Below are 18521 nucleotides of genomic sequence, written 5' to 3'. Positions count from 1 at the left end.
GATGCAGTAAAGTAGCATAAGTATTTCCCTCAGTTTTTGAGAACCAAGGTATCAATCCAGTAGGAGACTACGCTAGAGTCCCACACAACTACACAAACAAATAAGAACCTCGCAACCAACGCGATAAAGGGGTTGTCAATCCCTTCACGGTTACTTACGAGAGTGAGATCTGATAGAGATGATAAGATTATATTTTTGGTATTTTTATGATAAAGAGTAAAAGTAAAGAAAGCAAGGTAAATAGTAATGGAAATAACGGGAGATTAATATGATGGAAAATAGACCCGGGGGCCATAGGTTTCACTAGTGGCTTCTCTCAAGATAGCATAAGTATTACGGTGGGTAAACGAATTACTGTCGAGCAATTGATAGAATTGAGCATAGTTATGAGATATCTAGGTATGATCATGTATATAGGCATCATGTCCGTGACAAGTAGACCGAAACGATTTTGCATCTACTACTATTACTCCACACATCGACCGCTATCCAGCATGCATCTACAGTATTAAGTTCATAAGAACGGAGTAACGCTTTAAGAAAGATGACATGATGTAGAGGGATAAACTCATGCAATATGATATAAACCCCATCTTTTTATCCTCGATGGCAACAATACAATACGTGCCTTGCTGCCCCTGCTGTCACTAGGAAAGGACACTGCAAGATTGAACCCAAAGCTAAGCACTTCTCCCATTGCAAGAAAGATCAATCTAGTAGGCCAAACCAAACTGATAATTCGAAGAGACTTGCAAAGATAACCAATCATACATAAAAGAATTCAGAGAAGATTCAAATATTGTTCATAGATAATCTTGATCATAAACCCACAATTCATCGGGTCTCGACAAACACACCGCAAAAAGAAGAGTTACATCAAATAGATCTCCAAGAGAATCGAGGAGAACTTTGTATTGAGATCCAAAGAGAGAGAAGAAGTCATCTAGCTAATAACTATGGACCCGAAGGTCTGAGGTAAACTACTCACACATCATCGGAGAGGCTATGGTGTTGATGTAGAAGCCCTCCATGATCGATGCCCCCTCCGGCAGGACGCCGGAAAAGGCCCCAAGATGGGATCTCACGGGTACAGAAGGTTGCGGCGGTGGAATTAGGTTTTCGTCGTCGCTTCTGATGGTTTGGGGGTACGTAGGTACATATAGGAGGAAGAAGTAGGTCGGTGGAGCCACGTGGGGCCCACGAGGGTGGAGGGCGCGCCCAGGGGGTAGGCGCGCCCCCCTACCTCGTGGCTTCCTCGTCTGTTGCTTGACGTCCACTCCAAGTCCTCTGGATCACGTTTGTTCCGAAAATCACATTCCCGAAGGTTTCATTCCGTTTGGACTCCGTTTGATATTCTTTTTCTGCAAAACACTGAAATAGGGAAAAAACAGCAATTTGGGCTGGGCCTCTGGTTAATAGGTTAGTCCCAAAAATAATATAAAAGTGTATAATAAAGCCCATTAATCATCCAAAACAGAATATAATATAGCATGGAACAATAAAAAATTATAGATACGTTGGAGACGTATCAAGCATCCCCAAGCTTAATTCCTGCTCGTCCTCAAGTAGGTAAATGATAAAAACAGAATTTCTGATGTGGAATGCTACTTAGCATAATTTTCAATGTAATTCTCTTATTTGTGGTATGAATATTCAGATCCGAAAGATTCAAGATAAAAGTTTAATATTGACATAAAAGTAATAATACTTCAAGCATACTAACTAAGCAATTATGTCTTCTCAAAATAACATGGCCAAAGAAAGTTCATCCCTACAAAATCATATAGTTTGGTCATGCTCCATTTTCGTCATACAAGAATGCTCTCATCATGCACAACCCCGATGACAAGCCAAGCAATTGTTTCATACTTTAGTAATCTCAAACTTTTTTCAACTTTCACGCAATATATGAGCGTGAGCCATGGATATAGCACTATGGGTGGAATAGAATATGATGATGGGGGTTATGTGGAGAAGACAAAAAAGGAGAAAGTCTTACATTGACGCGGCTAATCAACGAGCTAGGGAGATGCCCATCGATTGATGTCAATGCAAGGAGTAGGGATTGCCATGCAACTGATGCACTAGAGCTATAAATGCATGAAAGCTCAACAAAAGAAAAAACTAAGTGGGTGTGCATCCAACTTGCTTGCTCACAAAGACCTAGGGCATTTGAGGAAGCCCATTGTTGGAATATACAAGCCAAGTTCTATAATGAAAAATTCCCACTAGTATATGAAAGTGACAAAACAAGAGACTCTCTATCATAAAGACCATGGTGCTACTTTGAAGCACAAGTATGAAAAAAGGATAGTAACATTGCCCCTTTTTATTCTTCTTTTTTTGGGCCTTTCTTTTTTTATTTGGCCTTTCTTATTTTTTTGGGACAATGCTCTATGAATGATGATCATCACACTTCTATTTATTTACAACTCAATGATTACAACTTGATACTAGAACAAAGTATGACTCTATATGAATGCCTCCGGCGATGTACCAGGATGGGCAATGAATCAAGAGTGACATGTATGAAAAATTATGAACGGTAGCTTTGCCACAAATACGATGTCAACTACATGATCATGCAAGGCAATATGACAATGATGAAACGTGTCATGATAAACGGAACGGTGGAAAGTTGCATGGCAATATATCTCAGAATGGCTATGGAAATGCCATAATAGGTAGGTATGGTGGCTGTTTTGAGGAATATATAAGGAGGTTTATGTGTGATAGAGCGTATCGTATCATGGTGTTTGGATGCACCGGCGAAGTTTGCACCAACTCTCAGGTGAGAAAGGGCAATGCATGGTACCGAAGAGGCTAGCAATGATGGAAGGTTGAGAGTGCATATAATCCATGGACTCAACATTAGTCATAAAGAACTCACATACTTATTGCAAAAATCTACAAGTCATCAAAAACCAAGCACTACGCGCATGCTCCTAGGGGGATAGATTGGTAGGAAAAGACCATCGCTCGTCCCCGACCGCCACTCATAAGGAGGACAATCAAAGAACATCTCATGTTTCAAATTTGTTACACAATGTTTACCATACGTGCATGCTACGGGACTTGCAAACTTCAACACAAGTATTTCTCAAATTCACAACTACTCAACTAGCACAACTTTAATATCACTACCTCCATATCTCAAAACAATCATCAAGCATCAAACTTTTCTTAGTATTCAACGGACTTATAAGAAAGTTTTTACTAATCTTGGATGCCTATATATTAGGACTAATTTCTCAATTTAAGAAAATTACCATGCTATTTTGTAGGACTCTCAAAATGATATAAGTGAAGCATGAGAGAACAATAGCTTCTATAAAACAAAACCACCACCGTGCTCTAAAAGATATAACTGAAGCACTAGAGCAAAAGCTATATAGCTCAAAAGATATAAGTGAAGCACATAGAGTATTCTAATAAATTCCGAATCATGTGTGTCTCTCTCAAAAAGTGTGTACGGCAAGGATGATTGTGGTGAACTAAAAAGCAAAGACTCGAATCATACAAGATGCTCCAAGCAAAACACATATCATGTGGTGAATAAAAATATAGCTCCAAGTAAAGTTACCGATGGACGAAGACGAAAGAGGGGATGCCTTCCGGGGCATCCCCAAGCTTAGGCTTTTGCCACTCCTTGTTCCATAATCCATCAAATCTTTACCCAAAACTTGAAAACTTCACAACACAAAACTTAACAGAAAATCTCGTGAGCTCCATTAGCGAAAGAAAACAAAACACCACTTCAAGTACTGTATTGAACTCATTATTTATTTATATTGGTGTTAAACCTACTGTATTCCAACTTCTCCATGGTTTATAAACTCTTTTACTAGCTATAGAGTCATCAAAATAAGCAAACAACAAACGAAAAACAGAATCTGTCAAAAACAGAACAGTCTGTAGTAATCTGTAACTAACACAAACTTCTGGAACTCAGAAAAATCTACCAAAATAGGAAGACCTAGATAATTTGTTTGTTGATCTACTGCAATTGGAATCAGTATTTTATGACGTTCTTATGATTTTTAACAATTGTTTTCATGAACAGAAAGTTTCTGGAATTTTCAGCAAGATCAAATAACTATCATCCAAGAAGATCCTATAGGTTTAACTTGGCACAAACACTAATTAAAACATAAAAACACATCTAATCAGAAGCTAGATCAAATATTTATTACTAAACAGAACCAAAAAGCAAAAAAATATAATAAAATTGGGTTGCCTCCCAACAAGCGCTATCGTTTAACGCCCCTAGCTAGGCATTGATAATTTTAATGATGCTGACATCAAAGACAAGAATTGAAGCAAAAAGAGAGCAGCATGAAACATGTGACAAACACATCTAAGTCTAACATACTTCCTATGCATAGGCATCTTATAGGCAAACAAATTATCATAGCAAGCAAAAACTAGTATATGCAAGGAAGCGAAAAGAAACAATAGCAATCTCAACATAACGAGAGGTAATTTATTATCATGAAAATTTCTACAACCATATTTTCCTCTCTCATAATAATTACATGCGGGATCACAAGAAAATTCAACAAAATAGGTATCACATAAAATATTTTCAACACGATCCACATGCATGCAAAGTTGACACTCTTCCAAAATAGTGGGATTAACATTAACTAAAGTCATGACCTCTCCAAACCCACTTTTATCAAAAATACCATAAGATTGAACATTCTCCAAATATGTGGGATCTAAAGTTGACACTCTTTCAAACCCGCTTTCAATATTATTGCAAACACTATTATCAATCTCATATTCATCATGAGGCTTAAATAAATTTTCAAGATCATAAGAAGAATCACCCCAATCATGATCATTGCAACAAGTAGTAGACATAGCAAAAATAGCATCCTCAAGCTTAGGGTTTTGCATATTATTAGCACAATTGACATCAAGAGAATTCATAGTAAAATCGTTGCAACCATGCTTTTTATTCAAGGAGCTATCGTGAATCTGTTCATAACTTTCTTCATCACAATTTTCGGATTCACAAATTTCAAGCAAAACCTCATAAGGATAATCTAGTGCACTCAAATCACTAGAAATTGGTTCATCATAATTGGATCTCTTAAAAATATTAGCAAGGGGATGAGGATCCATAAACTTTTAGCAAGCGAAGATGCAAGCAGAAAGAAGGCACATGGTAACACAAGATCGAACGGAAGGAGGGCGAAGAAAAGGCAAAGGTGAAGTGGGGGAGAGGAAAACGAGAGGCAAATGGCAAATAATGTAATGCAAGGGATAAGAGTTTGTGATGGGTACTTGGTATGTCTTGACTTGTGCGTAGACTCCCCGGCATCGGCGCCAGAAATCCTTCTTGCTACCTCTTGAGCACTGCGTTGGTTTTCTATTGAAGAGGAAAGGGTGATGCAGTAAAGTAGCGTAAGTATTTCCCTTAGTTTTTGAGAACCAAGGTATCAATCCAGTAGGAGACTATGCTCGAGTCCCACGCACCTACACAAACAAATAAGAACCTCGCAACCAACGCGATAAAGGGGTTGTCAATCCCTTCACGGTCACTTACGAGAGTGAGATCTGATAGAGATGATAAGATAATATTTTTGGTATTTTTATGATAAAGAGTAAAAGTAAAGAAAGCATGGTAAATAGTAATGGAAATAACGGGAGATTAATATGATGGAAAATAGACCCGGGGGCCATAGGTTTCACTAGTGGCTTCTCTCAAGATAGCATAAGTATTACGGTGGGTAAACGAATTACTGTCGAGCAATTGATAAAATTGAGCATAGTTATGAGAATATCTAGGTATGATCATGTATATAGGCATCATGTCCGTGACAAGTAGACCGAAACGATTCTGCATCTACTACTATTACTCCACACATCGACCGCTATCCAGCATGCATCTAAAGTATTAAGTTCATAAGAACGGATTAACGCTTTAAGCAAGATGACATGATGTAGAGGGATAAACTCATGCAATATGATATAAACCCCATCTTTTTATCCTTGATGGCAACAATACAATACGTGCCTTGCTGCCCCTGCTGTCACTGGGAAAGGTCACTGCAAGATTGAACCCAAAGCTAAGCACTTCTCCCATTGCAAGGAAGATCAATCTAGTAGGCCAAACCAAACTGATAATTCGAAGAGACTTGCAAAGATAACTAATCATACATAAAAGAATTCAGAGAAGATTCAAATATTGTTCATAGATAATCTTGATCATAAACCCACAATTCATCGGGTCTCGACAAACACACCGCAAAAATAAGAGTTACATCAAATAGATCTCCAAGAGAATCGAGGAGAACTTTGTATTGAGATCCAATGAGAGAGAAGAAGCCATCTAGCTAATAACTAAGGACCTGAAGGTCTGAGGTAAACTACTTACACATCATCGGAGAGGCTATGGTGTTGATGTAGAAGCCCTCCGTGATCGATGCCCCCTCTGGCAGGACGCCGGAAAAGGCCCCAAGATGGGATCTCACGGGTACAGAAGGTTGCAACGGTGCAATTAGGTTTTCGTGGTCGCTTCTGATGGTTTGGGGGTACGTAGGTATATATAGGAGGAAGAAGTAGGTCGGTGGAGCCACGAGGGGCCCACGAGGGTAGAGGGCGCGCCCAAGATGGCAGGCGCCCCCTACCTCGTGGCTTCCTCGTCTGTTGCTTGACGTCCAATCCAAGTCCTCTGGATCACGTTTGTTCCGAAAATCACGTTCCCGAAGGTTTCATTCCGTTTGGACTCTGTTTGATATTCTTTTTCCGCGAAACACAGAAATAGGCAAAAAAATAGCAATTTGGGCTGGGCCTCCGGTTAATAGGCTAGTCCCAAAAATAATATAAAAGTGTATAATAAAGCCCATTAATCATCCAAAACAGAATATAATATAGCATGGAACAATCAAAAATTATAGATACGTTGGAGACGTATCAATCACCAACGATCCTCTCATCGGGAGGGGGTCAATCTCCATCAACATCTTCACGAGCACCATCTCCTCTCAAACCCTAGTTCATCTCTCCTATCCAATCTGTAACATCCCAAAATTCTAAATTTTGGAATGTTATAATAAATAGATAGATTTGATTGATTGTTTGATTGATTGTGTGAAATTGAGTGAAGTTCGAAACTTTTTGAAAGTTAAATGACAGGGAATAAAAGGACTTTCCCAAACTTTCATCTTGCAGTTGTGATCTCCATGAATTCAAATTCTTCCAAATACAAAACCCTAGAGAGAAGATGACATGACTTCTCCCTTTTTTTTAATGAAAAGGGTTGTTGAAAAATATTTGAATTTCATTTGAAAATATTTCAAATTCAGAAACTTCAAGCAACTCAGTGATTTTCATGAGAGAAGATAAAATGACTTCTTCAAAACATATGAAATATGAGTTCGGAGTTTCGAAGAATCCAATTTAAAATCCCTTTTGAAAATTATTTTCAATTTGGAGTTATTTGGGTTTTATTCAAATTATTTTTTCTACAAAAATAAAATATATGGAAAATAGGGTAAAATGATTCCCTACAATAGAAAATTGGAGAGAAATAAATTTGAAATCATTTTGGTATTTTTGAAAATGATTTTTATTGGGTTTTATTGTAGCAGTAGCACTCTTTGCTTTATTTAAATTTTTGCGGATTTTATTTGGCATTATAAAAATGTCCTTGTTGTAGAAAATATTTTTCTGCAAATTTTGGTATATTATATGCCTATAGTATTTTATTATTATTTTTGTTTTATTCTGTAAAAAAAATCTTTTTGAAGAGTGCCAGGCCGAAGCCCAGCACCGCTCTATCTCTGTCTCTCTTCCGCTCTCCGCCGACTGGGCCGGCCCAGCCATAGCTAGGCCGCGGCCCAGCGCGCCCGCGCCCGTCCCCGACTCCGGCGAAGTCCGCCTCCGCCACGGAATCGCCGCCGCCGCCCGTGCCCGTGCGGGACTCGCTCCGCCGCCTCTCCGTTGCCCCTCCTCCACGCCTCGGAGCCGCCCCGCCCTCCTATAAAGCCGGAGCCCCGGGCCCTGATCTCTCTCTTTCTCCTCGCAAGTCACCGCCGCACTCGCTGAGCCGCCGCCGTCTACGAGATCCACACCGCCGCCCGCTCACGCAGCCGTTGCCCTCGACCACCGCCGACGCCGCCATCGCCTTCGCCTCGTCGAGCCATGCCTCCCCGTGGTCTCGCCTGGGCTAGAGGACCACCGGAGTCGTCGCCCTGACCACACCTGAGCCATCGCCGCCATTTTCCTCGCCGCCCACGCTGTCCGCCGCCGTGGTAAGTCGCCGGAGCCGCCTCGTCCGTCCGATTCCCCTTCTACGGCTAGGATTAGGTCTAGGTTTGTTTTTTTCTTTTCGAATCGTTATCCTCTAATTAGTGAACGCTCCTCAGATTAGATCTGGAGTGAATGGTTTTCGTTCATTAGATTCCCGTAGTGAACGTTCGCTTTTTAGTTTTCCTTTTCTTTTTAATTTCTGCCAGGGACCTATTCGTAGTTTTATTTTTTACAGATTAGTCCCTTTGTTTCAAACCATCACAACTTCTTGCCAGTTTATCCAAATCCAACGAAACCAACGCCCACTTCTTTGTTATGATCCCCTCTTTCCAGTAAAACAACTTAACATGATGTTGAAAGTTTTAAAATTTGAATTCAACAGATTTGAATTTGAATCTTCTTTTGATCATAACTTGAGTTTCGTAGCTCTGTTTTAGTTGATTCTTTTTGCAAATCAAAGCTCTTGACCTAAAATTTCTGATAAGGCCAAATACACATAATTTGGGTACTGTTAGAAATTGTTTTATGTTGGAAGAGTTATTTGCTTGGTTTTGATGTTTTCCAAATTATCTTCTTCGTTCTTTCTGATCTTTTGAGTGATTGCTTATGTGTGGTTTCTATTGATTGCTTACGATAGATTGACCGGAGTGTGACGAGTAGAACTATAAGGAGTTATGAGTGCGAATCATCTTCATCAACAGTACAAGGCAAGTTCACACTTTGATCATATCCCCTTCATACCCTTTTTTTATGCATTAGTTTCAACCCTCAAACATTGCATGAGTAGGATTGATAACATGTGGGTATTGGGAAGTAGTTGATGAGGTAGGAACCTACTGTCCTGCATTCAAACCTTGGGAGTTACTACTACGTTATGCTTATACTGCTATGCTATGCTATGCTCGTAGACGTGGTTTGGTTTGAGTGATTCATGACAGATGTGAGAGTTATTATTAATGGTTAACTTAAGGTGGCTACTTAAATACACATCTGGGTGGATTGGTAAGGGGCACCCTGGAGCACCCAGTGGTCTGCCCGGGCACTTGGAGAACCCAGTGCTTGCCCAAGGGGATCCCGGAGGACCCGTGTGATCACCCTATGGAATGCCACCCAGGCTCAAAGGGATCATAAGACTTTTCATGCTAGAAACTTCCGTGTGCAGCCACAAGCCATTATGGGCTCTCGCATAGTTGAGTAAGTTGCGTGAGCTCTTGAAGAGGTGGACTAGCGGATGTAGGGGGATTGTAGGTGTACCGGTCTGTCCGGTGTAGAGAGTAAATGCTTCTAAAAGATTGTGTCTCGATCATCCGTTTCTCAAACACGCTGCAGAGTGTACAAACTAATCATGATTAGCCGTGTCCCCGGTTATGGACATCTTGAGTATCTGGTTCTTGGATTATCATGTTGATCTCAACACTTTACTTAAATAAATTGGTTGGGTTGATGATTATTAATTTGGGATTGAGTTGGAGGAACCTTCTCAATATTTTCAACAAACTTTGTAGTTAAATAAAATATATTCCTTTGCAGTAGGGAAAAATTGGCTTTTCACAAAAACATGATAACCATAGAGGCTCCACCAGCCATATATGCATGTAGTGATAGCTATTATTCATCATTGCTCTATAGTGCAAATTTGCCAAACCCTAATGTATCACTTACTCGTCGTAAGATTCCTGCAACATGAGACGTTGCAGCCACAAAGGGTCAGTACATTGCCGTTGGAGTTGATGGGAATCCACAACTTTGTTGTTACTTCCGCTATATGGATTGAGGTAATAGTATTTACGTTACTTTATACATGTGATTTACCTCTGTTATAAATCCTCGAGTACTGTGTGTGTCAGCACACCGATCCAGGGATGACACTTAAGCACAGAGACTTGACCGTCTGAGGTCGGGTCGCTACAAGATGGTATCAGAGCACATGTTGACTGTAGGACGTGACCCATAGAAACTGGCAATCCCATAGGAAGATTTATTCTCTACAACTTTTTTTTCAAAAAGATCTTTTACCTCTCTTCTCTTCTGAGCTTATTCAAATATTCCCTTTTAGTGAGACTATACCCCTTTTCCCCTTTTGACCATGAATATTCGACTTATGAGACCACTCCAAGAAGGACAATATATCGGACAACTAAGACCACTTCGGAATGAAGATGATTTTACCGTACATTGTAACAATGGAAACTACAACGGTTGAAGACTAGGATAATTTGAAGGCTCTGAAGAATTTCCAGATTAGTGTAACCTAGGAAGGCTACCCTTATGGAACTTGTTAGACCATTGATGCTGTCAATACCCGAGATCAAGGCGTGTAGGAGAAAGACCGGAACATGGAGCATTAGAACTCAAAGTTTTGTCAAGAAAACCCTAAGGCAGAAGATATCAACTATGGAATGATAGCTCATGGCAATGACAAGGGAAGAAACACGGCTATCCATGATGTTATCGCCCGCGTATGCTATTGTCACCGTGCTGAGTTAAGCATGCATATGCATGGACGGATTGGATGGTAGAAGGCTGATGGAGCATCTGTCAGCAAAGGATGCAGTTTTAACCTTAGCTGGTGTATCGCCAGGATCTGGAGTATTAGACGAAGAATTTTAGATGGACCTTCAGGAAGCCGTATTTGACAAGGAAGTATTTCATGAAGAATTTAGGACCCGGAAGCCGAAGTAGCTAAGATGGAGGAGGAAAATCTCGATATACCGAAGATTCGTCAGGAACTGAAGGACAGTAGGACCTTGGTTCATGCCAAGGATGTTGAAACCCAGAAGTTTCGAACGCAACTCCAGAATATTGAAGGACGTCATGAGAGACTTCGCGTCAACGGAGTTGATCTGACAAAAGAACTTGAGAAGGACAAGCACGATTGAAAGAAGCCCATCGGAGACATGAACAAGACTTGAAGAGTTTGGCGACGTTGAAGATTTATTAACCTTTAGAAGACCAAACCCCTATTATATACCTATGTTAGATGCGACGATTGTGAGCTGTCATTTGATTGATGTTTTTCCGACAGCCACAAATAAAATCTGCCTTTTCAAAACTTTTGTTTGTATTGTGTGCATCCCTCTCTATCTCTCTCATCTCACCCCAAAACCCCTTAGAACCAATAGAGGATGAATGGAGATGAACTCACATTTCCGGGACCGATAAACCAATTGGAGATGAACCAATGGATTCAGAACATGGAGGATCACATGAAGAATAACACTATAGTTGGATAGGAATTGACCCAGCATGCTCTTCAGTGTTTTGAAAGAGGTGCTGCTACTTGGAGGAGGATGTACCAAACCATCAATGGATGGAAAGGAGTAACCACTTGGGAAGAATTTAAGTTGACTCTGTAAAGTCTCGTCTTGTGTCCCAGAAGTTGAAGCCTCATGGAAATGATATGAAGAAACCTTGTGCATGCAAGCTCTGTGGGGAAATAGGACACAACCATAAAGAACACAAGGATGAATGCCCTAATTGTGAAGGAAGTCACCCAGCTGAAGAACGCCCAACTAGGCAGATCACTTGTTTCTTGTGTGAAGGGACTACCCACTACCCTGCTCAGTGTCACATTTACCCCATGGTACAAAGAACCATCCAGCAGAAGAAAGAAGCAATGAAAGGAACCCTCATGGAAATTTTAGAAGAATATGTGATGAAGAAAGAGGTGGAGGACACACCCGAAGAAGACCCAATTAAACCCTGCACCAAGTCTTGCTATTCATGTGGAGAAGAAGGACACATCTCCCAAAATTGTCTGAATGGGGATCTAGTAGAATTCCCGACAGAGGAAGTAGAGTATGACCCACATGAAATAGAAGCCCAGATTGGAACGGAAAAGTCCAGGGAGAGAAATAGATTGGATTCCAGGAAGGACCTGAGTCATATCACCTCTTTTAGGTGCAAGGAGACGGGGCACTACTTCAGCAGTTGCCCAAAAAGGAAACCTCGGGACTTGTCAGAAGTAATATGTTTTCGCTGTAATGAAGCAGGGCACTTTGCCAGGGATTGTCCCAAAGAGAAGGAGGCTAGTGTTAAATAGTTGAGTTTGTAAGAAGTATAGTAGTAGCAGTGGGAGCATTCCTTATATTATTAAGGTGTTGAGTTGAGGCATGTAATGGAAATGCAAGAGATTGTATCCATTTGAGAATCAATAAAGTTAGCATCGTTGGTATCGATTTGGATTTTATGAGTTGTTACTCTATGAAGAAAGATTTTGACCATTTTTCGAGGATATGAGAAATATGGTCTATGAATGAATTTGTGCGTTTCAAGGGTGGTAGTACCCTGTGAGGACACCTGACCCCTGGAAAAGATAAGGATATTCCACGAAGTGGAGTACGGACAAAATAAGTACGAGTTTTGTCTCGATATGTGGGGTATCCCAAGAATATGAAGGGATGAAGTACTATTGGATATGAAGAAGGTATAATGTTGGTAATATGGAGCAATTGTAACTCCATGATGAGTCTGAGTAATCACGTCTTAGTTTGGTACAAATAGAAGGAAGGGAGACTGTACAATTGGATGGATTTAAGAATGCTAGGAAGCTAGATGTTGAAGTAATGATCAGTTGCCCCGATGAGGAGTTCAAGGTTTACAAGGGATGAGATGGGCCATAACCCACAGGTCCCAGGACCTGCCAAGAAGCAAGCACACTCTTGCTGAAGGAAAAACCCTGGAAGAAGTTATGATTTTATCGACAGACGATTTTATAGGAGTAACGCAAAACCTGAGAGTTGTGAAGAAACGATAGAAGTTTGTTTGGCTTGCAGAATCAATGGATTTATCCAAACCTAGTTCATCGACAAGAGAAATTCTGCAATGCTTGTGAGGATGATCGAGTGTTAGAATGCGAGATTCGCTAAACCATATACAAGGTAATGATTTGGGTGCGGGATGGATTGATCACCATACCGAGTTACTCTTATTATTCGCCTTGCTATGTGGGATGGTAAATCTGACTGACTTGCCTATAGTTGAGAGCCCACGATCAAAACCTTGTTTAAACCTTAGAATGGTATATGTATTTTCCCTTGTACAAGGCAGCTGTTGCCAATCGCAGGACATACGGCGAGGTTCAACCCAGACCCTTTTCCTGCAGGAGAAACCATAAATGGTTGACCACCATGAGATATTGATAGTTGTTTAGTATTGGCGCCAGACCCGTCAGCTAAAAAGACCCAGTCTCGGAATAACCTTACCAAGATGAAAGGACAGAAGAATTGAGGAAAAGGTTATGCCGCTACCGGAAGAGCCAGAGAAGGAATTTTCCCGAGAATTTGAGAAGACCGGCCCGTCAAGAATAAGGATGGAGTATATGAGTATTGATGGGACCGTAACAATGTTTCTAAGGGTGGTAGCACCCCAGACCCCCTGTGATGATTGATGGATTTTGAGAAGGCCCCAATCCTTACCTATTTCTTTCTAGCCTCTCCGAATCTCGAGGACGAGATTCACTTTAAGGGTGGTAGGTTTGTAACATCCCAAAATTCTAAATTTTGGAATGTTATAATAAATAGATAGATTTGATTGATTGTGTGAAATTGAGTGAAGTTCGAAACTTTTCGAAAGTTAAATGAGAGGGAATAAAAGGACTTTCCCAAAATTTCATCTTGCAGTTGTGATCTCCATGAATTCAAATTTTTTCAAATACAAAACCCTAGAGAGAAGATGACATGACTTCTCCCATTTTTTTAAATGCAAAGGGTTGTTGAAAAATATTTGAATTTCATTTGAAAATATTTCAAATTCAGAAACTTTAAGCAACTCAATGATTTTCATGGGAGAAGATAAAATGACTTCTTCAAAACATATGAAATATGAGTTGGGAGTTTCGAAGAATCCAATTTAAAATCCCTTTTGAATTTTTTTTCAATTTGGAGTTATTTGGGTTTTATTCAAATTATTTTTTCTCCAAAAATAAAATATATGGAAAATAGGGTAAAATGATTCCCTACAATAGAAAATTGGAGAGAAATAAATTTGAAATCATTTTGGTATTTTTAAAAATGATTTTTATTGGGTTTTATTGTAGCAGTAGCACTCTTTGCTACTAAATTTTTGCAGATTTTATTTGGCATTATAAAAATGTCCTTGTTGTAGAAAATATTTTTCTGCAAATTTTAATATATTATATGCCTATAGTATTTTTTTTATTAATTTTCTTTTATTCTCTAAAAAAACTTTTCGAACAGTGCCACGCCGAAGCTCAGCACTGCTCTCTCTCTCCCGCTCTCCGCCGACTGGGCCGGCCCAGCTCCAGCTAGGCCGCGGCCCAGCGCGCCTGCGCCCGTCCCCGACTCCGGCGGAGTCCGCCTCCGCCACGGAATCGCCGCCGCCCGTGCCCGTGCGGGACTCCCTTCGCCGCCTCTCCGTTGCCCCTCCTCCACGCCCCGGAGCCGCCCCGCCCTCCTATAAAGCCGGAGCCCCGGGCCCCGATCTCTCTCTTTCTCCTCGCAAGTCACCGCCGCACTCGCCGAGCTGCCGCCGCCGCCGAGATCCGCACCGCCGCCCGCTTGCGCAGCCATCGCCCTCGACCACCGCCGACACCGCCATCGCCTTCGCCTCGTCGAGCCGCGCCTCCCCGTGGTCTCGCCCGGGCTAGAGGACCACCGGAGCCGTCGCCCTGACCACACCCTCGCCGCCGCCGTCGTTTTCCTCGCCGCCGACGCCGTCCGCCGCCATGGTAAGTCGCCGGAGCCCAGAGCCGCCTCGTCCGTCCGATTCCCCTTCTACGGCTAGGATTAGGTCTAGGTTTGTTTTTTTTCTTTTCGAATCGTTATCCTCTAATTAGTGAACACTCCTCAGATTAGATCTAGAGCAAACGGTTTTCGTTCATTTACTTCCCGTAGTGAACGTTCGCTTTTTAATTTTCCTTTTCTTTTTAATTTCTGCCAGGGACCTATTCGTAGTTTTATTTTTTACAGATTAGTCCCTTTGTTTCAAACCATCACAACTTCTTGCCAGTTTATCCAAATCCAACGAAACCAACGCCCACTTCTTCGTTATGATCCCCTATTTCCAGTAAAACAACTTAAACATGCTTTTGAAAGTATTAAAATTTGGATTCAACAGATTAGAGTTTGAATCTTCTTTTGATCGTAACTTTAGTTTCGTAGCTCTGTTTTAGTTGATTCTTTTTGCAAATCAAAGCTCTTGACCTAAATTTTTTGATAAGGCCAAATACACATAATTTTGGTACTGTTAGAAATTGTTTTATGTTGCAAGAGTTATTTGCTTGGTTTTGATGTTTTCCGAATTGTCTTCTTCGTTCTTTCTGATCTTTTGAGTGATTGCTTATGTGTGGTTACTATTGATTGCTTACGATAGATTGACCGGAGCGTGACGAGTAGAACTATAAGGAGTTATGAGTGCGAATCATATTCATCAACAGTACAAGGCAAGTTCACACTTTGATCATGTCCCCTTCGTACCCAGTTTTTATGCATTAGTTTCAACCCTCAAACATTGCATGAGTAGGATTGATAACATGTGGGTATTGGGAAGTAGTTGATGAGGTAGGAACCTATTGTCCTGCATTCGAACCTTGGGAGGTACTACTACGTTATGCTTATACTGCTATGCTATGCTCGTAGACGTGGTTTGGTTTGAGTGATTCATGACAGATGTGAGAGTTATTATTAATGGTTAACTTAAGGTGGCTACTTAAATACACATCTGGGTGGATTGGTAAGGGGCACCCTCGAGCACCCAGTGGTCTGCCCGGGCACCTGGAGAACCCAGTGCTTGCCCAAGGGGATTCCGGAGGACCCGTGTGATCACCCTATGGAATGCCACCCAGGCTCAAAGGGATCATAAGATTTTTCATGCTAGAAACTTCCGTGTGCAGCCACAAGCCATTATGGGCTCTGGCCTTGTTGAGTAAGTTGCGTGAGCTCTCGAAGAGGTGGACTAGCAGATGTAGGGGGATTGTAAGTGTACCGGTCTGCCCGGAGTAGAGAGTAATTGCTTCTGAAAGATTGTGTCTCGATCATCCGTTTCTCAAACACCCTGTAGTGCGAGAAATTCAACAGAGGAGATCGAGTCTTGTGGGGAAAAGTGCGCAAACCTCTGCAGAGTGTACAAACTAATCATGATTAGCCGTGTCCCGGTTATGGACATCTTGAGTATCTGGTTCTTGGATTATCATGTTGATATCAACACTTTACTTAAATAAATTGGTTGGGTTGATGATTATTAATTTGGGATTGAGTTGGAGGAACCTTCTCAATGTTTTAGACAAACTTTGTAGTTAAATAAAATATATTCCTTTGCAGTAGGGAAAAATTGGCTTTTCGCAAAAACATGATAACCATAGAGCCTCCACCAGCCATATATGCATGTAGTGATAGCTATTATTCATCATTGCTCTATGGTGTGAATTTGCCAGTACATAAAATGTACTAACCCTTTGTGGCTGCAACGTCTCATGTTGCAGGAATCTTACGAAGAGTAAGTGATACGTTAGGTTTACGATGTCTACACTCAACTTTGCCGTTGGTGTTGATGGGAATCCACAACTTTGTTGTTACTTCCGCTATATGGATTGAGGTAATAGTATTTACGTTACTTTATACATGTGATTTACCTCTATTATAAATCCTCGAGTACTGTGTGTGTCAGCATACCGATCCAGGGATGACACTTAAGCACAGAGACTTGACCGTCTGAGGTCGGGTCGCTACACAATCTTTGTCCCAAAGCCTCAGATTGGTACCCATGGGTTGCTAGTAGTGTTGATTACTCCTTGTAGTTGATGCTAGTTGGTTTATTTGGTGGAAGATCATATGTCAGATCCTTTATGCATATTAATACTCCTCTGATTATGAACATGAATAGTATTTGTGAGTAGTTATGTTTGTTCCTGAGGACATGGGAGAAGTCTTGCTATAAGTAGTCATGTGAATTTGGTATTCGTTCGATATTTTGATGAGATGTATGTTGTCTTTCCTCTAGTGGTGTTATGTGAACGTCGACTACAAGGCACTTCACCATTGTTTGGGCCTAGAGGAAGGCATTGGGAAGTAATAAGTAGATGATGGGTTGCTAGAGTGCATAAGCTTAAATCCTAGTTTATGAGTTGCTTCATAAGGGGCTGATTTGGATCCATATGTTTCATGCTATGGTTAGGCTTACCTTAATACTTCTTTTGTAGTTGCGGATGCTTGCAATAGGGGTTAATCATAAGTGGGATGCTTGTCCAAGAAAGGGCCGCACTCAAACACTGGTCCACCCACATACCAAATTATCAAAGTAAAGAACGCGAATCATATGAGCGTGATGAAAACTAGCTTGACGATAATTCCCATGTGTCCTCGGGAGCGTTTTCCTTCATATAAGAGTTTGTCCAGGCTTGTCCTTTGCTACAAAAAGGATTGGGCCATCTTTCTGCACCTTATTTACTTTTTCTTACTTGTTACCCATTACAAATTACCTTATCACAAAACTATCTATTACCGATAATTTCAGTGCTTGCAGAGAATACCTTGCTGAAAACCGCTTATCATTTCCTTCTGCTCCTCGTTGGGTTCGACACTCTTACTTATAAAAAGGACTACAATAGATCCCCTATACTTGTGGGTCATCAAGACTCTTTTCTGGCGTCGTTGCCGGGGAGTGAAGCGCCTTTGGTAGGTGGAATTTGGTAAGGAAAAATTTATATAGTGTGCTGAAATTTAATGTCACTTGTTACTATGGAAAGTAATCCTTTTAGGGGCTTGTTCGGGGTATCTTCACCCTGACTAGTAGAGCAAAGAGTTGCTCCTCAACCTAATGAACCTACTGAAAATGTTTACTTTGAAACTCCTTCGGGTATGATAGAGAAACTGCTAGCTAATCCTTTTACAGGAGATGGAACATTACATCCCGATTTGCACCTAATCTATGTCGATGAAGTTTGGGGATTATTTAATCTTGCAGGTATGCCCGAGGATGTTATCAAGAAGAAGGTCTTCCCTTTATCTTTGAAGGGAGAGGCATTGACATGGTTTAGGCTATGTGATGATATGGGATCATGGAACTACAACCGATTGAAATTGGAATTTCATCAGAAGTTTTATCCTATGCATCTTGTTCATCGTGATCGAAATTATATATATAATTTTTTGCCTCGCGAAGGAGAAAGCATCGCTCAAGCTTGGGGGAGGCTTAATTCAATGTTATATTCATGCCCCAATCATGAGCTCTCAAGAGAAATGATTATTCAAAATTTTTATGCTCGGCTTTCTCTCAATAATCGCTCCATGCTCGATACTTCT

Source organism: Triticum aestivum, chromosome 2D (genome assembly GCF_018294505.1).
Source record: "Triticum aestivum cultivar Chinese Spring chromosome 2D, IWGSC CS RefSeq v2.1, whole genome shotgun sequence".
Classification (NCBI taxonomy): Eukaryota; Viridiplantae; Streptophyta; class Magnoliopsida; order Poales; family Poaceae; genus Triticum; species Triticum aestivum.
This window is presented reverse-complemented; position numbering follows the sequence as displayed.